General features: G+C 40.4%; 1 protein-coding gene across 10 annotated transcripts in view; it reads right to left on the bottom strand.

Moving 5' to 3' along the window:
* Positions 1 to 27,763, bottom strand: part of arvcfb (ARVCF delta catenin family member b) — a 271,659-nt gene that overhangs the window by 228,207 nt on the left and 15,689 nt on the right. The window lies entirely within an intron of this gene.

Genomic DNA, 27,763 nt, shown 5'->3' with positions numbered 1-27,763 from the left:
ATTACAACAGAGGTTCCCAAAGTGGGGGGGCAGAGCTATAGCAGGGGGGGCGCGGTATGAAAAGAAGAAAAAAAAAAGAACGCTTGGACACTGCAAGCATAATGGACAGGTTTTTGACGGGGCGCCCACACAAACGCAAAGCAGGAGATGAAGCATCGCTGAATATGTTTCCAAACCAGCTTCCTTCCAGGCCAAAGACTAGAAAATATGGTGAAGCAAATCTTCCCTTTGGCTTCACCTGCACAAGTGCCGAGGTAGGTCTCCCCTGCAAAATTGGTTTTCCCTGCGTCTGGAGCAGCGCTGGGCTCTCCAGATCACGGACAAACAGTATCCCACATTCTTGATTTTTAGTTCACAAACACTTCTTGTAATGACTAACTACTCCTGACATTTTGGAGATGTTAGCTCTTTATACAGTAAAGTTACAGCGGGATACAAATAACATCAGGCTGATCCTGCCACGATTTGTTCCCTGGGTTTAAATCACGGACAAACAGTATCCCACAGCTGTTTATGTTTTTCAACCCATTTTCCACAGAGAGGCATTTTTTGAAAAATGTATTGATAGCAATGTTGAATATTATTAAACAGGAGAAAAAAAACAACTACATGTAAAATAATTACACCGTGACGCCTCTGCCTTTGTAAATGGAGCGACAGTAACTGCATGTGTATATGTGCGCGTGTATAACCTGAAGATAGTCAGATTAACAGTAACAGTATTTTGTCTCTATCTGACATTCTGCAATTCATCTCACATAAGATTTTTCCTGTAAAACAAAGGGGGGCCTAGCAAAAAAAGTTTGGGAACCACTGCAAGATCAAGTTTACAGGATGTTTCAAAAGGATTCATCAGTCTGTGTAATACAAATAAGCTATATTTAAAAGATATTTCCTTTTATTCTATTATCGTGTTCCTTGCACAGCACTGCCTTGTAGAAAACGTCTTTATCATCTTTATAGGGGAAGACATGGGGGCTAAATAATACATTTGTAATGGAAAAACACTGATGTCCCTAATAGGAGGTGACAATGGTCTGTACCAGAAGGATCATATATTGCCATATACGCTGTAATATAGTGTTTTCTAAATATAGTTTAACAAAACTAGGATATTGATTTAAAAGAAGGAATAAAAAAGACTGGACTTAGGCAGTGTTCATCTGATACTACTGAAATACAGTTTGGCATTGTGGCACCAGACGTTGCCTGTGGAGCAGAGGAGAGATGAAGCAAATTCCCTATGCCCGTGTCAAAAACGCTGCATAAACTCTCCCCATTAGAACTGCAGAAGTCAGGTAACGGAACGAGGGCCTGACCTGGCTGCCACTCCTACTGCCCTGTCATCCATGGCAAACGCACCAGAGGCCAGAGAAAAGCCGAGCAGCTCTGAAGCAAGAGGAGGAATGAGAACAGAGAGCACTGTAGTGTGGTGAGGGGCTAAGCAATAGCTTAGACTGTTACACCAGTTAGTGCAACAACTGCTCCATTATGCTGGATTGCAGACCTTTGGCTGCCAGACAGCATTAAAACACACTGCAGCAACATTTACAGCAACAATGAGAGTACAAGCACACTATATCAGTAATAATGAATCACTCACTTATGCACTCATTCAAACACAGCCTCCTGTGCTCCGTCGCTTGCCCACACTCAACTAAGTCCCTTGCTTGCTCGCTCAATTGCTCATTCACTGGCTCGCTCAGTCATGCACTTGCTCAGCAATTCCCTCACTAATCTACAGACATCTGCATACACACACACACACACACACACACACACACACACACACACACACACACACACACACACACACACACACACACACACACACACACACACACACACACAAATATCTACAATCTGTATTTTACAAAAGACACAAAAGCAATAAGAAAGCATGCAGAAAAACCATGAAAGCGTGTGTAAATGCAAAGTATTAACTAGAACCACTATGGAAGCAAAGCTGTGTAGCTGCCTTGTTAATGGTACTTAACATATCTGTGTTTTGTTAGATTTGAAATGCATTCTGTACAATATGTGGGAGTGAATTTTCTGTATTTAAGCAAAAAAAGGTTAAATTATTTGCACTTTTATTAGTCCATGGACAATTATTAGTCCATAATCAACACTATAAAGGCCATCCAGCAAAACTGTGAGACTCACTGGGATGTTTTTTGGGGGGTTATAACATACCTCTGTGGCATAGAGGAATAAGATACATCAAGCTTTGGCTGCACGGCGTATTAATAGGATCAGTTCATTGTTGGTTTAAACCTTTTCACAGGATTTATTAACAATAAGATTTATTCTTTACAGCAAAGTTTGCAACAACAGAAGAGAAAATACAGCATTAGAAATAAGGGAGGAGATGATCAAGATGAAAGAGAAATACTTGACCAACTAAAGCAGTGAAGAGTCTATTGATAGCCTTCACTGATAAAATGTCGTGCATTTTATGTGTTATTTTCAACAATCAGTCAATATAGCTCCAATTTCAAATTTCAGTTTTTCTCTGGATCTTGTTTGCTTTTTCACTTATTTTCAGTCCAGTCCTTGTACCTGGCCATTTTCAGAGCAATGTCTTTTTTTCTTTGTTAATCTACTTGAATGACCTATTAATCATTTAAAGCATGATCATTCAGTATTGTATCTACAGACTTGGCAAAAAAACTACTTTTGATTGTATCCTTAGGCATAAAAAAGTATTTTCCTTACACCCAATACCTTGTACCAATAAGGTGATTTACAAAGTGTGATTAATGGAATATGTGGCATATTTCAGCATGATGTGCAGCGTGTCCTTAAAAAAAACCCAGGAAATTGGACAAATGGAGGAGTTAAAAAACTATTTACAGCAGACCAACAGGAACTGAAAGTCATGCTCTTAAGAACTAGAACAAAAAAGACAAACACAAGACCTGAGAGACGCATCTGGCCCTTCAGTTGACCCATCTACTGTTCACTGAAACCTCATCAGAAATGGTCTCTGTGGAAGGATGCCTGTCAAGAAGCCATTCTCAAAGAAGGGAAACTTATACAAGAACTGGACTGAAATCTAGCGGCAACAGCTCGTACAGAGTGATGAATCCAGCTTTTACATTTCTGGTTCAAATCATCAAAAGTATATACCGAGGAGGTGAAGCAGTGTGGGATCATCTTGACAGAGAACAGAACAACTGAAAGAAGAGCTTTCAAAGTCCTTCAAGAAGCCTGGAGAACTATTCTTAAAGCCTGCTTAAAAAAATGACAAGAAAGCTTACTGAAGATAGTTCAGGCTGTGTTAAAGAACAAATATTGTCTTTCAAGCTCATTAGAATTGCACAAACTCTGGTTTTGCCTTATATGCTCTATTTACATTTTTGTTTGCACATGTTTTCCTAGCAAAACACAAAGAAATGAGGGTTGGCACAAGACGTTTGTGCAGCACTGAATTCTAATGGACTAAATGCCACATGATTCCCACAAACCTAAGTACCAGCAATCCCTTCATAGCTCACTGGGTGAGTGCAGCACTGGTGGTTGATGCCATGTTTATGGCTCTCTTTAAAAATATATATATATTCATTACCATCATCCAGAGTGAAATAAAGCAGGGAAAAGCATGTTTTTGAAACCACAAACTGTATCAGAATTGCTTTTTAAATCACTGAGATATCATGCAAATGTAAACATGCTTCATCTTACATCCAATATGTTAAATGCAAAAAAAACCCACTGTGTTCGAAGACAGCCCATACTACATTACCTCCAGAAAAAATTTATTTTTCTTAGAGAAATATGCAGTCTTGCTCCAAGTTTAACAGAAAATCTGCCAAGAAAACCAATCGCTTAAACAAATTTTAAAACGTCTTGTCTGAAGGGGTCAAAACAGGCGTCCTTAAAGTATTTTAGTATTTCATGTCTCATATCTTTTCTTCCACACTGCTGTGAAAGTATGAAAACGACTTGACATTTTAATCAACCCCTCTGCTTTCTAACTGAAGGCGTTAAGGCTTCATCTGCAATATTAAAGCCATTCATTTACACAGAATTTAAATCCCATTTCAAAACATTTTTTCAATGTTTTAATTAACACAGAGCCATTAGCAAAAAGTACATTTTAATATCAAATGCAGTATAACCGTTACCCTACAATATTTCTCAACATTTCTTTGTATGAGAGAGTGACGCCCTGCATCAATATAAGATTTAGGAAGTGGCCCGTTCCCTTTTACCAACATTATCATTGTGTTTTAAAATATGTGACAGTAACCCACTGCTTTTCAGGGCCTAACTTTACGCCAATTTACCTACCTTTTCTGTGTATCTTTGGATATTTAGTCAAGTCAAGTCAAGTCAAGTCAACTTTATTTGTCAATTCTGCCACATGTACAGGACATACACAGAATAGAAATTGCGTTACTCTCAAACCCTAGTGATTAGAAAAATGCAAATAAAATAATTAAAAAGTAAAAATTTAAATAAATACAATACAATTTTACGTATAACAAAAAAAAAAAAAAGCTATGCAATATACAATATACAATATTCAAGTAAGAAGGCATAGTGGTGCAAAATAGGCAAATAGTGCAAATGGAGATTTAGTAGTATACGGTAAGAGATAGTGTAACGACATTCCAACCTTTTTTCTACCTTTCCCCTAATCAAGCTGGCAAACTGTCCACAACACATATACCATACCTGACCTGCCTTACTATGCTACAAATGTTCCATCATTTATTTGAGACTGATGACCTCTGTGTCTGGCTGAAATCCTCCAGATGGCAAAGATTGTAAGTAGCTTCCATCACTAATGCCGAGTGAATGATTTTTGAGCCCATGCTGACCTGATGTAACACCATAGCAAGCATGGTTAGCATGGTGAAAACTACTGAAAGCAGGATAGGATTGCCTGTGTTAAGGCAAATTAGTGTTATGTGAATGCTATCCACTGAATATGGGTCGGAACCTGTTGTGCTGCCAGATGTCTTGAGTGCATAAGGCAGGACTGAATGGCCCCGCTGTTTATGAGTGTATGCGGAAGTCCTCGGACAGATCAGAGTGAAAAAAGACCCAACATTAACTCTCATTCGACTGGCTGAGAGCTCTCTGAATCACTGGGTTTCATGGATAATTACTTGTAAACCATGTGACATTTGAATTAAGCACCTAATGTGACAGCCAGCTCTGGCGTAAAAATGACTTCCAAATCACCAGTTGACATTTTTGTTAGAAAACTGTCACTGTGGCACAACTTTTGCACATTTTGTCTTTTTTCTATGCACCTTTTAACATAAAGCCACAGTTTTTCAGAGGTACAAATTATGAGGTAATGCATGCCCTCTGCAGCCACAGCATTGCACAATAGATAAAAAATAGCCAAACTCTTCACAAACATAGTGAAGCTCTTAGCAGCTAAAGAGCTTGGTATTTCTGCTAAGAGCTGGAGGAGACCAAAACTGAACAAACATAATGAGGAAGATCAGACTGATCAAGTGACAATGCATAACTTACAACATAGCTAATGTGGCTGTGGTTGCCAACAGATCCCCCCAGCGATAGGTTTGCTATGGTTAAAGTATGCCTGTGCTATGTTTTCAGCGTATTCATTTGACCCCGAGGGTACAAATTAAAGTACTAAATAGTAGACACAAACAAACAATAGTGGTAAACTGATAGTTACACGTTTTAGATTGCATGCTATTGTCTCTGCGTGTTCCAGCACCAGCCTACAAGTTAAAGTGATGATGAATTTAGGAAGGCATCTCTTAAAATAGCACCCAACAGTTCCTTGCATCATCAAATTCAAATAGGTACTTGGCAAAAAGGAATGCAGGTGAAAGTAAGTGTGGGCATTTCATGGGAAAGCATTCAGACAAGGTGAGTCAGTGGCCGATACAAGCATCACTCTCTGCCTCATTAGCTTTGGATGAATGAAGGTTCAGGGCGAAGAGCCGTCGAGGCTTTAGCTGGTCCCACAAAAGCAGAAACACAAACACTTTCATTTTTCTCTGATTTTTCTCAGTGTTGTAGTTTTTACCAACTAGCTTTATATAATCTAATATCCTGAGAACATGCAAAGCCCATTAATATCTACTTTTGGCTGGTACTGGTCACGCCTATTTACCTTTCAGTCATGGATGTGACGATCATTGATGGTGGTACTGACAAAAGATGAACAAACAGCAAACTTCAACTTGAGTTAGTCTAAGGCAAAAGAACAAAAGACAGCACAGTTAGGACCCCAGTCATTAGGTCTCACATATTCTCATCCATGAGGGAAGGCCGAATCCCACGAGAAGAGCTGCGTTGGAGATAAAGCCCACCGTGAAAAAAATCCTATTCTGTGCCAAGTCAGTTAATCCAAATTAACTCCGCCAAGGCTTTCCTAACACGTCTACACCTGTCAGTTTGGCCTGGGCTCTCAGCCGAGCAGCAGCACTATAATCATCCGGCATCCACAGGAGAGGAAATTATTCAGGAAAGTGTTCAAGATTATTAAAAGAAATCAGAAAATGCTGCCTAAAATCAAGGATGTCTTAAGAAATTCAATGAGGAAAGTACGTTTCTCACAGAGAGAAAGTGAGAGAGAAGGGAGAAAACTGAGTGTCATAGAAGAATCGGTGGAAATCATACATTTCATGAATGTAAGAAATGAAAATGTACCTACTGTAAAAGAAAGAAATCCCTTCTACTGTGTTAAAAAGAAAGGTTTTCAGCAAGATTTCATCTTAGTGAGATATTGAATAATTTTAAAATGTGATCACCTTCCATATGCTGGAAGCTCCTCAACAACTGATAACGTGGTTATGGCAACCGTCGAGGTTGAGAGGAAAAGAGGAAAAGGTGAAAGACAGCAGAGATGAAGGAGAGCTAGCAGGCAGAAAATGAAAAGGGGAGGTGTGAAACTGTCATTCTGAGCATAATCTCATATCAGTTTCAGAATACAAATGAATTATGAAGACGTCTTTGATGAGTTAATTGATAGTTCTAATCATTCATTTTGACCTTGTCTAATTTAGCAGAATATGATGTCAGGCTAATGAATAAAAACTCTTAATTATGATCTGGTACTGCAAATAGTAAGATAATGTATCAAATACAGTGAAATACAGCTGTGAAAAAACTATAAAGAAGCATGATTTATATAACTTCATGCACACCAGTCAACATTAAAGTCTCTGACAGATTAAATGAATAACCCTGATACCTGAACATTGAACCAAGGCTATTGGTATTTATAAAGATGCTTCTGAGATAAATCCCCCCTATAAATGTTACTGCATTCTAAGCAGCAACTACGCCCATGGCAACAGCACTCCCCGATGACAGCGGCCTCAAACACTACACTGCAAAGAGCTTAAGGCACTGAACTGGCCCCACCAAAAAACCCACAGGACTCAAAGGATTCGCTGCCATTGTCCCTGAGCCAGACTCCCAGAACAAGTCCTTTATCTATGCTGCAACATGTCAGAGGTTTTCTGCGGGGGAAAAGAGGGAGTTCACACAATATTATGCAGGTGGTTTTAATATTGCGCCTCATCGGTATGTGCTTGGGCTCAGTGGAATTTGAAAGAATTCAATAACAGTGTGGCAAACTGTTTTATGTTTAAACTGAATTTGAAATCTTTCATTCACAAATTTTATCCATGTTTTACTTCACTGAAACCTATTTGGCATCAATTACTTCTTAAAGTTGCCCTGCCTAAGTCTCAACAAGCTTTTCATACCTGGATTTGGGCACTTTGTCCAACTGTTCCTGACGGAGATTCTCAAGCGCAGACAAACTGAATTTTGAACTGTTATCTTCAGGTCTCTGCACACATGTTTAAGTCTCGGCTTTAGCTGCAACCCACCAAGGATGGTCAGAAACTGTTTCTGAGGTCTAATCAGTATTGTGCCAAAAGGTGAACCATCTGGATGAAAACTGCTATAGGACGTCTAATTCAAACTAGGGTTTGAATCTAAAACGCTGCTTTTAAGAAAACATGAAGGAGACATTTCATCTGCTGGTGAAGATCATGCGATCAAAAGCTCAAGACCAAAACAGACTTTAGGCTTAATCAGTTTGCATTAAAGAGATTTTTGCTTTCCAGTAATGAAAATGATAATTTGGTGTAATTGCATCTGTAAGATATCAGCAAACAAAACATTCTCAAGTGATTTTCGTAAAGCTATTTCTAATGACTTACAAACTGCATCTAAACGGAAAGAAGCTGCGCTCCACATAGCTGAGGCAGATGTGAAACAATAAGGAATGATGGAAAGAAAAACACTGCTCACAATTTTTTTCAGGATTCTTACCATTCTTTCAGATTAAAAAGACAGCTGAGATCTTTGGCAAATAATACTGTCTTAATTTTATTCAGGCCTACGTGTGATCTCTGGCACAAACACTCTCAAATGCTGTCAGATAATCACTGAACTTGATAGCTAGACAGATCAGCTTTGTCAGCGTCCTGGATGTGTTGTACCAGGACTGTAGTTATATCACAAATCCAAAAATCCACATACTGTACCAAAAAAAGAAAAAATACTATTACGCCGACTCTGTCAGATTATTATATCCAAAGCTTTGAAGGAGGAGGGGAGGAGGAAGAGATTAGAGAGGCTCATTTATAGCACAGCTGTGCTTGAAAAAAAGAGTCCTGTCTTGACAAGTATTGATTTGTAACCTTTCACAGGATGATAATAACCTGAGAGATGCTGTCCCTTCGGGCCTGCCGGAAAAAAGAATAGGGAGAACGCCACAATGTGTTCCCTATTTTCACCTAGCTAGGGTGAACATTTAGGCACTTTATGAGTGTCAAGCCATTACATTTTCTCATTAAAAAGCAATAGTGTTGAGGGTGAGAGAAGATCGTTTTCCTTGCAGTTAAGTTCCTTACGTGACACTTTTTGTTACCATAACAAAAAAGGATGACAGAGAAAGAATTCCACACTCATGAAAAAATAAGCAGATTTCACATTAGTTAAAAACTGCAGACTTAGTGTAGGATCAAAAATGTGGGCAGGGACATAAGAGGCTTTAATCGGTGAACAATCTGAGTGGCTAATGCAGAGCAACGTAGTACAACTCGTCCGCGTGTGGATCTAAAAAGGGTTTGGCCTGTGTTCATCTCCATGCACTCGTAGCCACAGTTAAATAGCATAGTGAGAAGTCCAATCCCACAGTGCAGCTTAACCAGTTATCCGCACTAACAGCACGCGACCTCCTGCGGGTTCCAATGAGGGATGCATAACAGAAAACTACCCCAGCAGGTTGAGAGCTTTCTGTTTATGCCGGTTATGAAGTTACGTTTGTACTTGGGGGATTTAGCTGATGCCACGCACCTCACTTACCCCCCCCCCCCCCCCCACTTTCCTCCCCCAGCTGCTGTTTGAACCAGATTTCAACACCACCGCAGTTCTGATATGTCGTGCCCTAGAAACCACTGCCGAGTGGCTTAGCCTGACCTCGATAATTCTAGACAGGCCACATCAATGGCTGCTGGGCAAACAGGGGGACAGTGGTCACAGTCAGCATTGTTAAAACACTTGTCACTGGGGGCCAGAGTGAAGAAGCTGGCTCTGAGCCATGTGCAGGACTGGTGGACATAAACAGACATTTATCTTGTATTTGGAGTGATTTACAAGAATTTCAACAGCACTTCATGATTTTATTATATGAATTCTCAATTCTTCCATAAATAGAAAAAGGTAAAAGCTGTAAACCATGCTACAGTGTGTTTTATTGACGCATTTGATAACTTTATATTTACCAGGGAAAACACCAGGGAGCATTTTGCAAGAGTAAAGAAGCATATGGAGAAATATGTAGTAACTATACAATTTCTTAATTACAACAAAGAGTAAAAGCTAGAGTTAACAGCAACCTAGATTCAGTTTTCTCTGCCAGGTCTGATGCTAACATCATCTCCATTAATTCTCCATCATATTTCTTATACTTCAAACAAGCCAAGAGGTCTCCTTCAGGTGCCGGGCATCACTGGTTTGGATGTGACTTGCACAGTAACAATGAGGTCAACAACGAGGTGAAACATGAGCGCAGGCTTCCAGGTCTCATGTAGTTATGTAATTTGCTGGATGTACAATGTGTGCATGCATGTGTCTGCGTGGGAGAGACAGAGAAAGACAGCAATCTGGGCACTGAGTGCAGGTCCCAGCCTGCTATAATTAGCTCTCTTTCGCTAAACCGATTAATCTCTAACGCCTGGACAGTAGTTCCCACTTACTCTCACACACTGACACATATAAACACAGACTCGTGCTGTAAGTATGCGCACAGGACATGACCTGTTGAATGGCATTTACCTCAAAGCATGTGACATACAGCTAAAAAACTGATAAAAATAATTTGCATATGTGCTTCCTCCCACAGCCAAAAGAGCCAGCGTTAATTGCTCACTGATTGGTTTAGCAATTCTTCTTTAAAAAAAAAAGAAAAATCAAAAATAAGCGTGACGTCAGGGGATAAGTAACGGCAATAAAAATGCTATCAGGCAGTGATAATATGAAATGTTTTAATGTGAAGAAATTATGATTTATTTGTGACAAACCAAATATAATTTTATCAACCATTACCAAGTGTTAGGCACCAAATTCCTTATGAATCCACATCCTGCAACCAAAACAAAGCAAGCGAGCCAATTTAGAGATATGAACTTTTCACAACTGTGGGACTAAACTAGTGCATAGTATCATTTTCTAGTGTAAGTTCAGTGGACAGGTTGATACATACTTCAATAATAATGTGAAAAACAAGACACTGAGTTTAGTACAGAACTCAGAACAAACTGAAAAATAACAAACATGTTCCTGCTGCTTCACTCCTTGGACTTCTAATCAAGCCCAGATTGCACCTGTAGACCTGCATTGTGAGGCAGTGGATCTAAGCATCAACCTCGGTCACTGTAAAACTGTGCTCCTGTTCCTGCGCTGCAAGAAACATCCCTCCCAGGAGGGTATTTCTTTTCTGAGTCATTCAAATATGAAAGAATTGATAACAGAGTTAAATTTTGCTGCCTGCGCTTGAAGAACACCTGGAACCTGTGTAAAGTGCAGCAAATCCATGTATCTGAAATCATCATCTTTTGCCATAACTGGCACGTGCAAAAAATATTATCTGATCACGAGATTTCAAAATGGAAAGCTTGGTGCTAATTGGAAACCCTTTAAGTTCTCTTATCACCAGCCAGTAAAAGTCATTTGAATAATGCCTATGTTCCCCAGATGCTTTGAGATGGAATCTGCGAGAATCCTCCCTCCCCTGTGCATCACTGTCAGTCTTCCTGCTCCATCCCATCGACCTCATGCCTTAAGTTAATATTACTGAGTCCAAAAGAAGGTCTTCTGTGCAGGTAAATAATGTTTGAAGCAGCTTATGCAAACTGTGGAGATATCTTTGTGTTTCTACGTATTTGACCATGTGCAAACATTTTACGTTACTGCAAATCCACAAAAGCTGCCAAAAAAATTTTCACGCACAAGTCACTTTTCACCTTAACCATTTAATCCCACCAGCAACAACTGTTGCTGTTTTACCCCCTATTACATTAATTAAAAAATAAACATACTGTGTGTAGGGGAAGTCTAAGAAGTAAAATGCATGCACTTATTTTGCAGGGAAAATTTGGGGATTAAATAGGTTAACTTAGAACCTTTAATTCAAACTAAAAATCAGTCCTAGCAATCATTTTCATATTATATTTATATGCATGATATAAAATAAGGTTATAAAATTCAATAGGGAACTCAGAGATCTCTGAAAGAAAAATTTCTCCTTTCTAAAATTAAAAGCAAAAACATTTACACTCATAGCATTCACTAAACTTAAGCTAGCTACCAGAGGTGGCAAAAGTACAGTAAAAGCACTGAATCAGTGACAGTGAAAAAGTGCACACTTTGAAATGTACTCAAAATAAGAAAGTCAGAAGTAGCTCCTTAAGTAGCATTAAAAATTAGCATTTCTATCATCTATTTGTATGCAAATCTATCTAAACTTTGTGCTATATTATTACATATATAGAAGAAGAAGGCTTTCAGGAGCAAAGTGAAGGAGGAGATGAAGGCAGCACAGCGGGAGGTGAAACGCTGCCTGAGGGAAGCAAAGGACACCTACAGGAGGAAGGTGGAGCAGAAGTTGGAGAGGAACAATATGAGGGAGGTCTGGAATGGTGTGAAAACCATCACAGGCCACAACACCAAGAAAAGCACAGTGGGGGGGACTGTGGAGAAGGCAAACGAACTTAACAACTTCTTCAACAGGTTTGACCAGCCCACAACCCCCCCACCCTCACCTTCACTACAGAGTCCAATCCCCACTCTCCTACCTCCCTCGCTTCCCCCCCTTCCTGACACCATGACACCCCCCTCCTCCAATCCCTCTCTCAGCAGCAAGACATCTCCCCCCCTCCCCTCTTCCCAAACATCTCCCAGTGTCACAGTGGATCAGGTCAGGAGACAACTGAGGAAGCTTCGCCCCAGAAAGGCAGCAGGCCCAGACAAGGTGTGTCCTAGGATGCTTAAGGCGTGTGCTGCTGAACTTGGGGAGCCGCTACAACGAGTCTTCAACCTCAGTCTGCGACTGGGGAGAGTGCCCGCCCTATGGAAGACATCCTGCATCGTCCCGGTCCCCAAAAAGAACCGGCCCAATGAGCTGAATGACTTCCGACCGGTGGCACTGACGTCACATCTTATGAAGACTCTAGAGCGGCTCTTCCTCAACCTCCTCCGACCACAGGTACAACATGCCCAGGACCCACTACAGTTTGCATACAAGGCGGGTGTCGGAGTGGAGGATGGATCCTGTACCTCCTACACAGAGCCCACTCACACCTGGATGGGGGAAAAGGCACGGTCAGGATCCTGTTTCTTGACTTTTCCAGTGCCTTTAATACCATCCGGCCCTGTATGCTTCAAGAAAAACTGAACAGGATGGAGGTGGACCCCTGCCTGGTGGCTTGGATCTCCGACTACCTCACCGACAGACCACAGTACGTCAGGCTGAAGGACATCACGTCTGACACAGTGGTCAGCAGCACAGGAGCACCACAGGGAACTGTGCTGTCCCCTCTTCTCTTCACCCTGTACACCTCTGACTTCTGCTACAACTCTGAATTATGCCACATTCAGAAGTTTGCAGACGACACAGCCATCATGGGGTGTATCTGGGATGATCAGGAAGAGGAGTACAGAAGTCTGGTGAGGAACTTTGTCGCATGGAGTCACACAAACCACCTGCAACTCAACACCTCAAAGACTAAGGAACTGGTTGTGGACTTCGGGAGGTCTAGAGCAGGTCCACTGCCGGTTCAGATAGAGGGGGAGGAGGTGGAGGTGGTCAACAAGTACAAGTACCTCGGGCTGTGGGTGGACAATAAACTGGACTGGTCATGCAACACAGAGCACCTGTATAAAAAAGCCCAAAGCCGACTGTACTTCCTCAGGAGGCTGAGGTCTTTTAACATCTGCAGGAAGCTCCTGAGGATGTTTTACCAGTCGGTGGTTGCTGGAGTACTTTTCTATGCTGTGGTGTGCTGGGGGAGCAGCACAGCAAAGAAGGACTCATCCAGGCTGGAGAAACTGATCAGGAGGGCTAGCTCTGTGGTCGGCATGAAGCTGGACACTCTGGTGACAGTGGCAGAGAAAAGGACATTAAAGAAACTGCTGGACATTATGAACAATGCTGGGCATCCTCTGCACACGGCCATAAACAACCAGAAGAGTCTGTTCAGTGACAGGTTGCTTCTCCCAAAGACAAGAACTAACAGACTTAAAAACTCCTTTGTCCCACACGCCATCAGACTGTTTAACTCCTCTCTGGAGGGGAGAGGGAGGGGAAACAGGAGGACAAAGGAGGGGGGAACAACTAAGCTGTAGTGCCTCTTCACCTCACTGTGCAATACCTTTTGTGCAATACTTTTGTAAATAGTCAACGGTGCAATAGACTCAATACTTGAAATGTGCAATTCACTTGTATTTTTATTTTTATTCCTATTTATTCTATTTATCCCCTTCGTATATTTTATTTATATTGTCTCTGTATTTATATATATGTGTGTGTGTATAACTCTGTAACTTCTGTCGGTGCTGTGCTTTTTTGGAAATCGAATTTCCCAGAGGAACCCACCCGAGGGATTAATAAAGTTCTATCTAATCTAATCTAATCTAATCTAATCTAATCTATATATTTGCCATCACACCTAAACAGGAAAATGAGCACAGTCAGTGGTTAAAGTGGGATTCGGAATGTCGGTGAACCCTAAGGTTGGTTGTATTGACTCAGCATGAGGAAAAGAATTACAATCACAATCATTTCTACTTGCTGCTCTTTGTGAATGCACACAATTGAATTCAGCGAGATCTAAGCTGAGCTACCTTAGCTAATTTCCATTTACTACACCAACAATATTCTGTATATTATCTCTACATTAGATTGTATATGGTTGGTATAAATTTGGTACAAAGGTGGGATTCAGTGATTTAATCTAAGGATCATCTTCTTAAATGGAAATTAGTCTACCACACTTGATGTAACCCAACACTGACTAGTCCAACACACTGTTTTACTATAACTTCAACACAGTACAGCAAGCTCTTTATCCCATATGAACTACTAACTAAATATTTTCATGCAACATTTGAATAACACAAAGTTAGTATACCTGGTTTGTTTTGCAGGTCATTTCACAAAATAAAAAGGCATAATGTATCAAAACATTACATGCAATCTTTGAATTTGCAGTTTATCAAGTGTCACTGAGCAGCCCTTTAAATCTAACCTTACTTCTTCCTCCCCTCTCTTGTCTTTCTTATATCTTCTTCCATCTTTGAGTGAACTTATCTCACTTTCTCTCACTGGAAATCCAGCAGCTGGATCTTTAGCTAGGAGCACACTGTGCGACAAACTGCACACAAACAGGCTGTGTGTTTGCTAAGGTTTGTTGATCTAATAAAAATGTTGTAAAAATGTTGTCTTTGAAATTTAAAAAAACAAACAAACAAAAAAACTAGCTTTATGCCAGCTCCTCTTCTATAGCGCTAGCCAAATGCTAAAGTACCAAGGCCTGCAGTGTTCTGCACCACTTTAACTCCAGAGTATAGATGCTATATGTGATACTTTTCTTGTAGCATGTAAACCATAGGCTGTAAAAAACAAGAATCATAAAGTGACCAAAGGAAACAAATTCATCCAACATAAAGTTTTAAATCCTAAAGCAATTTTCTTAAAGCAGAACTCGACTTAAATTTGCTACATAACATCTATCGAGTTGTAAACATGCACCAGTGTTGAGATAATGTAATCTTACAGTGAGTCTTGGCAGAACATGGCTGCTGCCATAATGATGACTGATTATACTGTAGTACTCAGAGTCTGTTAGAAGAGAGCACAGAGCACGCAGAGAGCATGTAATACAGCCAAATGTGAAAACGGCTGTTACTTCTATAAGTTCTCTGTCATAATGGAAAATTATTATAAATGGCTGCCTATTATGACTCGTGCTCCAGATCCAGTGGTAATGGTTACTTATGCACCCTGTACTCTTATGCCTAGTCAAGCCCAAGTTAAATGAGTTTTCAACTGAATGCAACGTGCAGCATCATTGTGATTCACAGAAAAATATCCTTGCCAAATAGATCACAAAAAGGTTTAACAAGGTAATAGGCCAGGCAGCATCATTTAATTAATCCCTTCTAGCAGCAGATGGGCATCGGCTTAGTAGCTCCTAGGAAAAGCTAATGCATTTTTGCACTCACTGTAATAATGGTCGTGATTGCTCAGGAGAATGGGGCTCCGAGGACTGATGTAGACAGACCATGCAGAAAATCAAAAGTGCCTCCAGGTCGAGGGTTTGTGTAACTTTGAGGATATAATGTCAAGAGTGCACACAGATGAATGCAGCCTCAGCCTCCTAATTGTCTAGACAAAGAAAATCCCCATGGCTACAAGGCAAAATGTTGTGGAATACTCTAAAACTTTACACTTTGTTGAAAGATCGCTACTTTTATGAAAGAAATTATTTTACAAAGTTCAGCCATATATTAATTGAGCAGGACTGTGTACATAGGTTCTCGCCAGGTACTCCAGCTCCCTCTCACAGTCCAAAGGCATGCAGTTAGTGGGTTAGGTTAATTGGTAACTCTAAATTGCCCATAGGTGTGAATGTGAGTGTGAATAGTTGTCTGTCTCTATGTGTTAGCCTTGCGACAGACTGGCGACCTGTCCAGGGTGTACCCTGCCTCTAGCCCTAAGATAGCTGGGCTGGGCTGGGCTGGGCTAGGCTCCACCCCCCCCCCCCCCGCGACCGTTAAAAGGATAAGCGGAAGAGAATGAATGGATGGAGGAACTCAACTAGTAATACTCTGAAATTTAGGAATACCGTGTTTCAGAGTGATACTAAACAACTAGTATGAAGGTACTCTATCTCTCCATCCATCCATCTATCAGTTTCTTTTCTCATACAAAATTTAACACTATACTGTGAATATCTTAAGCTAAATGCCCCCGAATTACACAGCGGTACGTCAATATATTCCACTTTCAAATCAGCTTTTGTTTTTTGAGGGGAATTGTTGAGCTCACATAACTTCTTCTGTACAGTTAACCAAGTGACATTTTTCAGTGCAGAAAAACAGTTAAGCTCTGTGAAAAAAACAACTGTGCTACAAGTTTACACTGGTCAGTTATGGCTGCCACTAAAAATAGCACCGTCTAAAACAGCACATTCCTTTGTATACAGGTACAATTTTGACTGGCTTCATTAAATAGTATAAAGTTAAACATACAAAAACAAATTCAGCTGATTCTGAGGAGTCAGGCGGTACTCAGGCTGAACTATTGTAATCCCTTATTATTAACAGTTGTAAGAGTTGAGGCCCCTCTCCTATGGAATCAGCTCCCATTTTTTGGATTTGGAAGACAGCCTCTCCACTTTTAAGATAAGTGTTAACATTTTTATAAAGCTTAGTTAGAGCTTAATCAGGTGACCCTGAATCCTCCCTTAGCTTTGTTGCTATTGGCTCAGGCTGCTGGGGACTGCTGGTTTTGACTGATTTCCCACTTTCACCAAGTGCTTGCTCAGAGAGAATCATCAGATTATGGGGTATCTCTGCTAACCTTACACCTTAAAGTGCTTTGAAACAACTCTATATAATTCTATAGCATATATAGCAAATAGTACTGCCGATATTCATGTGCTTAAACAGAAGTCTGTGCATTTTTTGCAGTTTTTTGGTGAGGAGGCTTGTTCAGAGACCAAATGTGAAAATTACACACACTTGAGAGACACACTGTATTAGGATGCTCACTGAGAATAATCTGCCTCCCTTCCTCCAAATTTCCTCTGAACGTTACCAGGGTTACAGCAGTCCCGAGATTTCACATGCACTGCTTCAGCTTCCATCGTGTGCCAGTGAGGCTTTGCTCTGCACAAGAACCGAGCACAGTGTTGCATATGAATTGTTAGTTAAAGTAAATCACTTGTAGCCAAGACGTGTCCCAAATGGATCACACAGTGGAATCAAGCAGTAGCGTATTTTGACTCATGAGGAGAGCTAGGTTTCAAGCGTAGATGCATTTATGTACAGAGAAGCATCAGGACTGGTTTTAACAAAGTGCCGAGATAAAAGGCAGTGAAAAAAGAGAAAAGAGAGTGTGACTTTGTCTCTTCCCTTAACAGCTCTGTGGGGTTTGCCTATATTGCAAGGTGAAGCACAGGGCATCCATGCTCATTTATTTGGCTGTGCATCATCCAGAGCCATTCCAGGCTATTAATTATAGATGGCTAATATAAGGTGGCAGGAATTCCTCAGAGGTTTGTCATCATATCCGATCCTCCTTACAACCAGAGCAGATTTGAGACTGAGTCCATGTATTGCACTTTATATTCAGTGTTTATAAGAAAGTAAATGCAAACACCAATGGCACTACAACTGTGAGACATTGGTGGTTCATAACCACTAGAATACGTAGTGAAAAAGATTGACTGAACCCTATTTATCTGGAGCACATGCAAGAACCTCTCAATTCACTGGTTTCCTCCAGTATTATGAAGGCAGCTGAGCCTTTTTCAGCTTCCTAAACAAAATTTTTAAGCTCAACAGCCTTCATGGAGACTAAAGAGGTCTGTATATAGGTTGGCATGTGTAGGAGCCCCTTACACCCAATGGGCCTTGACTAGGTTGCAAAACACAGCAAATCAAAGACACTAGCAGGGGCTAGAAGCACAGAGGCGTGTGGATTCCTTCTGGGGGCTGCAAAGACTCATTTAATCTCTCCATACCTCCCTGTCCTCAACAGCTGTTGGGAGATGGAGGGGTTTAAGACGCCACAGGCTGAGGCCCATAAGAGCAGATTAGGATGGAACAAGAAGGAGGAGGAGATGAGGGGGAGGATGGCGGGGGCGATTTTTCATCACAAGTTGCAATGTTGAAGCCCTGTCGATCATTCGGGCAGAGAAATGGGTGCTTAGATGGAGGTGAAACATGGGCGTGCAATACTGTACCGTCTATGTGGGTCAACTCAATATGTGTTGAGCTCTGACAACTGGCTGCCTCTTGGCATCTTTTAACAAATGTCACGATTAAGGGGAATGTTTTCACAGGGTTTGTTGTGCTTTGCTCTGTATGCAAAAGAGCTGCTCAGAATATTCATACGCTGTCCCGAGCAGCTGAACACAGACGCAGACCCAGCGGGAGCAGTTACAAAAAAGGGGGAGAGACATGCAAGAAGATGGCATGGCATTTGGAATTGGTGTCAAGCTGAACTCAGATATATCTTGCCTGTGGCCATCCAGTTAAATCTGCAGCTCTGTAGTATACATCCTATGTACTTTTAAACAAGCTGGTTTAGCTGGTGCAGTAAAAAAAAAGGAAATCACACATTAACATTACAGCATTGTGTTGCAAGAGGAGATTATCTGACGGCATTTCGAGCTGTGACCGTTATTGCCTGAAACGCTTCACAGTCTAAAGGATTAGAAACTTGTTTAGCCAGTTGACTTCACTGTATTAACCTAATCTGCACCATCTTCCTATAATCTCAGCAGGACAATACAAGGCAAACAAACCAAAATGACAAAGCACACCAGCGCAGGAGCAAATTTAAGGGGGGCGGGGGTAATGTACTGCTTTTCACCTTGTGTGCCCCAGTGCATAATCCTGATCAGGGAAAACATGCTGTGATTCTGCACAGATCCTGACATTTGCAGTGCCCAAAGCTTACAGCGAATTGCAGCCCTCTTGTCTGCCCTGCTACCAGAGCTCCAGTGAGGTAATTGGGGTTATATCACTTGTCACAGAGTTTAATTATTTTCTGATTCTTTCTGCATATTAAACCGGACTGGCAAAGGAACATCTGGGGGTTTAATAGTAATGGGGTGAAGTGTACATTTGCGGTAGAAGTGAATATGGTCCTAACATATGGGCTGGGATTATTACACTTGGGCTGTGGAGCTTAAATTAATGCAGTCAGCAAGGTCAAACAGGGTTGCTGGTGCAGTCACATGAAAATTATAAGTCTCCTCGTTTTTTGTTATAAAGGCTCTGCGTTTGGCAAAGATTTGAAGGTCGGGAATGAAGATCTAGGTTGAGATAGCACTTCTTCGAGAAGAAGAATGAAAAGCACTCTTTTTATTTCAGAAAAACATCATAATTCAGTCTTGAGCCAGATTAGATTTTTTTGGAATTATTTAAAAAGAGCTTTGACTTTAAAGAGTTATACACATCTAAAATGTCATGAAAAATTGGTTATTACTGTTTAAAAAAAAGAAGACTACTTGGGACAAATAATATTTGAAAGCACTAAAAGTCTGTGCAAGTAGTTTCTCTCACACCGAAGAAATAACATTTCTTTTGATGTCATTCAACTCTCACTGACGTCCCAAAGAGTAGTAATTAATTCTACAGCAGCTAATTTAAAAAAATACAACTCAAACTGTTCATGAAAGAAAATGATTTTTATGAAGATGATGACAACTGATGTATGATTGTTTTCACTGGTGTAACTGAACAAAATGAAAAGCTTCAATGCTTCCACTCAAATCCCCATCCATTATCACAATCAGAACTGAAATCCACTCGCTACATAGTGTGCTGCCTGTCTGTAAATATATCATATCTATTTATTAGGGGTGCAACGATACACAAAATTCACGGTTCGGTTCGATACTTTGGTGTCACGGTTCGATATTTTTTTCGATACAAAAAATGTTCATGCTTTTTTAATTTGTCATTTATTAAAATTATAAATATATATTTTAACTCAAAAGTACAGTTTTTAAATTTAATGTTGCTGAAACAACAAAGTAATAAAAAATAAATCTATCTGATGGAGAAATCACTCATCTTTGGAAAAGAGAGTTTATTACAGAGAAATGTCTCTTTCCAAAATAAAAGCTATACTACACGCTTCTTCTGGGCTATATTCTCAGCAGCATATTAAACATATCAGGTCCCCATGAGGAGAATCATGTGCTAACAGCTGTCTAAATGACTCGGGTAAAGTTTGTAGCATGCATGCTTGTTGTTTTTGTCTGCTTTCACTTGTCTTTGCACTAGGATGATGACGGCGTAAATGTGCAGTCATATTCATTGTGTTCCCACTAGTGCTGTCAGCGTTAATCTGAAATGACGTTAACGCCATAACGCGGCAAATCTCCCTTAACGAGCTGCCACGGATCGCCCCGAGCGTGGGGCTGGACAGCGTCAACACCTTAACAAGCAAACTGCGCTAAGGCAGTAGTTCCCACCCATGTAATTGAGCATTGCGTGGCACATCCGACATACTGTTTTACCTTTGTCCATGACACGCTTATCTTAAGGGTCATACTTCACATGAAGACCAAAATAGTTCCAAAGGCCAGATCTGAATGAGGGTGGGGGAGGTTCAATTTGCCATGTTGCAACGAGCTTAGCTTCTGTCTTGCTAGCTTGCGCTGCGCTCAGTGGATCTGCACTCGACAGTGCAGCTTAGGCGGAGTAGTCGAACACAGATCCACTGAGCGCTCAACACAGACAGCATCGTCAGAAGAAAAGTTGATAAAATAAATTAAAAATTTTGTATTGTTCGATACATATGCGTCCCGAACCGAAAGCACTGTATCGAACGGTTCAATATCGATACGAGTATCGTTGCACCCCTACTATTTATCTACCTGGTGAATGTGAACAAATGCACTGATGTTGATTTCCTTTAACAGACTGACAGGCTGTTTAATGTGCATTAAACAATGTTAACTGAGGAAAGCAGATCATGTTGGAATCGGAGCATTAACAAAAAATCAAAAACAAAGAAAGAGAAGATTTTGTGGACGACTGACTTCATACATAAATTGCTAAAGCTACTATGAAAATCAGAAAACAGCAGAGGGCTACACTGGCACATTGTTCACTGTTATGTTAGAGTTATGAAGAAGCCATTTACATATTACATTTTGTTTCATGGAGGCATTATCCATATGCAAATAAATAACTAATCACAGCTGCTGCGTTAGTCTTTGACTGCACAAAAATCTGATTTATGAATGTGAGGCTGACTAGCCAATCACCAGTCATGACCAATCAGCTGAAATCCAATCTCAGTCAGCTGAGGCTGGTTCTCCTTAAACAAAAAATGAGTTAAAAGACTAGAACTGATAGAGATGAGGGAACTACGGAGTTGAGTGGCAATATGTGCGAGTAACAGCTTAACAACATTAAATGCTATTGTTTGCTCTACTTGATCTACTCCAGTAATACTAAAAACAATCTTTCAACTACTAATTTGTTTTTTTTTTTATCTTTAGTTTCAGATGCCTGTCATCACACCACCGATCATCTTCTAAGAGAAAGGGAGTTCTGTAATGTAATCTGTGCAGGTTATAAAGACTAATTTCACGCACATGTCTCATGATCCAATCTATGGTCGCCTGTATTAAGTGACAGGTTTAAACAAATCTTGCTTGCTTCTCATAGTGTGTAAAACTAGATATGGAGATAAAATACCATGCACGCTCATAATATGATAAGCACTGAGACTGAGAAGAGGAGAAGGAATGCTGCTACAAATGTAAATTAATTCATGCCGAGCCTGCACATAGTGATCTCCTCGTCTAAGAAGGAGAGCTCAGGCATATGTCATACAGTGTGTCAGTGCACATTCACAGATAAATTAACACACACAATCCTGTAACAACGCCCGTTACATCACTCACTGTAACAAATTCTTTGGGCTAAATGGGTCCCAGTGGGAAATGACTTCGTCCTCTACCGTGCCATGCAGGCAACACCGAGGGATCAGTTACCATTCAATCCCATCATCCACTGCATCCATCCCCACCCCACATCACTCCCTCTCATTCCCTCAGAGCCCTCCTCTGCTCTTTCCTTTACTCGTTGTCATTCATGGCTCTGGCATCTGTGTGAAGTGAAGGGGGTGGGGGGTTGTTTATGACAGGGTGACATAGTGTTTTGATATCAGGGTATGAAGGATGAGTCATTTAGCGATACTGAATGAATCTTATATTCCAGTGTTTGTTGAAATACAGCCTAAAAAACATTTAGTGTGGTATTCTTAACAAAATACCATTTTAGTGCCTCAAATCAATATTTTTGTATAAAAATGTCAGAAAGTGACTATAGCTAGAGAAAATAATACATATTTAATAATATTATTGCAATGGATATGATCTGAATGGATCAAGTGTTTAACAGTATTCCAACTTGTTTTGATTTTATAGCCAGCAGGCTGCTTCTGTGATCCGATTATATTCCACAGAAATATATATCATATATACCTCGTGCTGCATATGAAAAGCACTAACATGAAGGTCAGGGCTCTGATCCTTAAATGTGGTCATAGACTAACATGCTGTTACCAGGTCTGCTTCTTGTTAAAGCAGTTTGAGAATGCTGGATGATGTTATTGCCAATAAGAGTGCACACTTATGGTAAAATAAATGGAAAAACAATGACAAAACAATGATCAACCCTCCAAGCACGCACTGCGATATTAGCTTGAATTCACATAAGTCTCTTCTACATGTCTGTTTATGCATTGTTGAGCTCATATTACTGCTAATTAGATATTGTCAGTGATGCCATTATGCTGGATTTGTTCTTGATGGTATTTTCGCTGATGGATGCTAAAGACTCTTTGGAATGCTTTTCAATTATGTCTTTTTAAAAGGTAGCTTTATTGCATCAGCACTTTTCAGAAAAATTTAAATTTGTTTAACACGGCAATTTTCACTTCAGTGTCAATGAAATATTCTGGCTCCTGTGCTCGTTCAGCAGTCAGTTAGTTTTAGTAAAGTCACAACATCTTTGACTAAATATTTGTTTTCTATACAAAATTTTTACTTTGTAACTGACAGATTTCTCCTATAAATTAGTGTGTCTGTTAAGATGACGTGATGGTGGTGGATAACCCACTTTTGGCTATTTAACTCAGACACTTTACACTCACTCAAAGCAAGTCATCTCACAAGGGTAAGAAGTTTTAGGGTTGCACATATGTGTTATGGTTACTGCTTGCCAAAGTGGTCCAAAGAAATTCGTTTATGGTATTTCTTTCTTACAGAAATAACTTTATATTCTGTTTGTATTCTATTTCGAGGTTTTTGGTAATCGTCTAAGATTATAAGCAACTAGGTAACTGCAACAAGTCAACAATTCTGTCCACAGAATTCATCTAAAACAGTCAAGGTGTGACTGAAGTGCAAACTTTAAGCTTTAACAGGTTTTACAGAAGTATTTCATGAACTGTGTAGAAGTTAATGCCGTTCTATATACACTGTCCCATTTATAGAGGCAAGTATGAGTTTTGTTTTCAGTGCTTGGATCAAATGTTTTTGTGGTTAGTGACTTACTGAAGTCTAGAATCCATAGACATCAGGAAATGCTGATGCTTTCCTTGTGTCTGACGCTTTCCCAGGGCTTTAGGTGTCTATGCATTCAGTTTTGTCTTCACTAATGAAAACATAGTCTGCTGAATTGAGATCAGATGACTGACCTGGTCATTGAAGAAAATCCTGTCCCTGCCTTGAGAAACTCTTGAGTTGCTCTGTACACTTCAGAATTTATCCTGCTACTTCTTTCAGCAGTCACATCATCAAAAAACATTAGTGGCCCAGTTCCAGTGACAGCCAAACATCATCATGCTATAATCATGTCTGACAGATGATTTGGCGTTCTTTGGATCACGAACTGTTTCTCTCCTACACCATACTTTTATCTTCCAATCATTCTAGTACAAGTTGAGTTTAGTTTCACCTCTACAAAGATGTTTTTCATCCAGAAATGAGCAGTTTCTTTTAGATGTTTTCTGACAAGGTCTATTATGGACATCCAGTTCTTGAGTGTAACCAGTGGTTTGCACCTTGTTGTAAAGTCTCTGTATTTCCACTCATGAAGGTGTCTTTTGATTGTAGACTGATTATACAATATGATATGGCTACCTTCTCTAGAGTAGGGTGTTGTTGTGAAGCTGTTTTTCTTAGTCATGTTGAGGTTTAAATTTATCATCTTAAATGTTCATATGCTGATTACATTGCTTTATATAAGAAAGGTCTAACTCTGAGTACACTCTGTGCCAAAACGTGCAGACAGGAAACTGCATGCTTTTGCAGCTAGAATCATCCAGTTCAGTTGTCTTCTGTGGTCTTTCAGGCCTTTCAGTGTTGTTGAGCTAGCCAGTGGATTCCGTCTTTTTAAAAATGTTCCCCATTATTGATTTGGTCACTCCTAAAGTTTCTGCTATCTTTCTGATGGGTTTATTTTGGACTATCAGCTTAATGATGACTTTCTTCACTTGCATCAATAGCTCTTTTGGGCTTCATATTGAGAGTTCCATTGAAAACCTAACATTGCAAATTGGAGTCAGCTCCAGACATTTTATCTACTTATTTTGTCATGGAATAACAAGGGCCATGAAATTTCCTGTCAGTCAATTGTCCAATTAAATTCTGAACCTCTGAAAATGAGGGATTGTGTATAAAACAGGGTGCAATTCCCAGAAGGTGCAATACTTTTGTTAAGCCTCTTGAATCAAAGATCAAGCACATCTTTAATTGGCACACATCAACAGTCACAGCAGTGGTTAACAGAGGAAAAAAATGTTAAGAAAAAAATGTGTCATTTTCTAAAAGTTATGGTCCTAACTCTATAATGGATGTTTTTCTTAATATGTATCAATAACAAATTACTGACTGAAGGTCATAGAATATAACACTGCTGGCCAGGATTATATGTGCAATATGTGCTTTAAGCTTCTGTTCTTTTAGCTGACTGGACCTGAATAATTAATGACAGGCAAGGCTAATAAAATACATTTCTTGCTTAGATTTAGTTAAAACAACATAGAAGTGCTGACTGTATGCTGGATTTCATTCATAGTTGAGGTTTATAGGTACTGTACTGAATTGGGGGAGGGAGATTATGGTGCTAAATCTGCCAAGGTAAAATGTTCAATTACCATGAAGTCTGAGACTGCTTACTGCCTCTCTCATCATTATTAGTGAACCATTTTTCCTCCCCAAACACTAGCTTTACTCTTTCTATAACCCTTAACTTGCACACACATGCTACACTACCCCCAGCAAATATTATGAATAATTAAATCAGTCCAAGCTCTAGTGATGCCAGTTGTCTCTTTCCCTCTATTTCTGCTCCCCCATCTTCCTTTCACTTGCTTTTTCCCTATAGACCTCCTCCAGCCTAGGCTTAATGCCAGGTCTGTGCAGCTAGGCTGGAGCTGCAGAGTGAACACCCATCAAACCATCACCCTACCAAAAGCAGCAACCCACAGGCCTGCAGCATTATCAAAGGAGAAATGAAATGGGAGAAGAGGATGTCTGCAGGAACAGCTCTATCACTGTGGCTCAGATTTCCACACAGGCATGAAGAAGAGGCACACTCGGCTTGCCCGGATCGATCCGCAGCATTTCATACTATGTCTGTGCCTGCAGGCTTCCATGACTCTCTATAGTGGGGCTGCCAGAATGACTTCAGTGGGCTTGCCTTAAAGAGTAAAGGTAACACTTAGACACAAACAGAAACTCACACAGCAGGAGCTCGGACAGGGCCTGTGTGAGTTGTAGATTTGCAGGGGGGGGGGGGGGGGGGAATCTAACAGGATAAGAGGATTACTGTTCCTCTCACATATGATGAAGAAAAGTTTGAACAGACGCCATGGCAACAACAAAAGACATTTCAAGTTATTCTACGCACTTGTCAAAGTAGGACACAAAAACGCTTAGGCAAGCCTTTTCTGTTTGAGAATCACCAGCCGCTGAATTTAGGCTCATTATGTGAATTCTAGTGCTGACTGAGCTTGATCTGTCCTATAGTCTCATATGATTTGTTGGCTTGGCAGGATTATTTTACTTTGTGTGTGATTGTGTCGAGCATGTATATTACTGCAGTACATCTGTTTCCATGGCTGAAAGAGCACTCATAGCCACTGCAGCACTGCCCTCTATGCTGCAAAGCTCTGCAGCAGCCAGAATTGATTTCATCACAACCACAACATTGGGTGACACACAGACCCTCATTTGCAATGCTCCTCCAAGGTACACAGAGCTCCACATCTGAGACATCTACATTTCAAATAGAGGGAGGGATAGGAAGAGGCAAAATATGCTTTATTAATGAGCCAGCACCCAAAAAGTACTTCAGATTGGTCCCAATTAAGCTGTCACAAACTCAGAACAAGTCTCTTCCAATCACCAAAATGGCTTATCATGGGATGGTACACTCTTACTTTCCATGCTCCAGTCATTTCTCCCCTAGTCCTAGAAGAATATTCCAATGTAGGAGGCAGGAAAGACAGCTTGCATCCACCATCACTCAGTCCCAGCTGGGCAAAGCTCCTGGCTTTCACAGTCCACAGAAGACCGCTGCAGCGTGAGCCGTGCACATCAAAAACCCTCCCACACATAAAGCCTGGCATTGATGAATACGCTGGCATCTCCTGCACCACATTCATGTTCTGACAGTGTCCCTTTATATTTGCTGCCAGCTCTTAAGTAGGAGGGAAAAACATTTTCCTGTCTTTATTTGACAGCCTCTTCATGAGGCCATCTCACATGACCCCTGCATAAATTTGCTGTCACGTTGCTCCTTGGCCACAGTAACAAGCGTGAAAATGGACACAAAGAAAATGAACTTTTGTATTCTTCTTCCACATATTACTCAGTCCTTTAATAGTATAAAGGAAAGGGTAGGGCTGAAACTTTTATTTAAAATGTCAAGGCCAATTGTACAAACTAATGTAAAATCCTGCTCACAGTATGTTATTATATGTACTTTGGCTTTGTCCTTCACCCTGCGTGGTTTTCTGCCACTTAAAAGGGGTATATAATATATCTGATTTCACATGTCTGAGCTAATATCTTTCATTTTAATAATGACACTACTTCTAAGATTGACATACAGTAATAGCATGATTGCTGCAGATTAATTGGCTGCACATCATCATGCAAATCTCTTGTTTCATCAAGTTCTAAGGATGGATTGAGATTTGGTGACTCTGGAGACCATTTGAGTAGAATGAACTCCTTGTCATGTTCAAGAAACCAGTTTAAGATGATCTGAACTTTGTGACATGGAGCATTATCCTTGTGGAAGCAGCCATGAGAAGATGAAAACATTGTAGTCATAAAGGGATTAGCGTCAGCATAAAGAGACCAGGGTCAGCAACAACACACAGACAGGCTGTGGCATTTCTATGATGCTCACTTAGTCCTAGGAGGGACGAATTTTGCCAACAAAATATTCCCCACACTCTTACACCACCAGCCCC

This window comes from Astatotilapia calliptera, chromosome 12 (assembly GCF_964374335.1).
Source record: "Astatotilapia calliptera chromosome 12, fAstCal68.1, whole genome shotgun sequence".
Taxonomy (NCBI): domain Eukaryota; kingdom Metazoa; phylum Chordata; class Actinopteri; order Cichliformes; family Cichlidae; genus Astatotilapia; species Astatotilapia calliptera.
Note: the sequence above shows the minus strand (reverse complement) of the source record. Positions and strands in the feature narration are given on the sequence as shown.